This window comes from Gouania willdenowi, chromosome 10 (genome assembly GCF_900634775.1).
Source record: "Gouania willdenowi chromosome 10, fGouWil2.1, whole genome shotgun sequence".
NCBI classification, from domain to species: Eukaryota; Metazoa; Chordata; class Actinopteri; order Blenniiformes; family Gobiesocidae; genus Gouania; species Gouania willdenowi.
In genome coordinates this window covers 23,270,692-23,270,977 of record NC_041053.1, presented here as the reverse complement: position 1 = coordinate 23,270,977, position 286 = coordinate 23,270,692, and positions in this window count along the sequence as shown.

Here is a 286-nt window from a genome sequence, read left to right as displayed (position 1 = left end):
CAAAAAATTGAGTTTGGACCATCATTAGACCCTAAAAACTACTGCAAATATAAAGCACATACTTAAATGGGGCTAAGCAAGCAGTAAGGCACAAAAAATGACAAAAAACTGACTTCACCCAGAATAAAAAGTAAGGCTATAACAAGGCATTTTTTTTTTGAAAATTTAAAAAAAAAAAAAATTGAGTTAGGACCATCATTAGACCCTAAAAACTACTGCAAATATAATGCACATACTTAAATGTGGCTAAGAAAGCAGAAAGGCAAAAAAATGACAAAAAACTAAA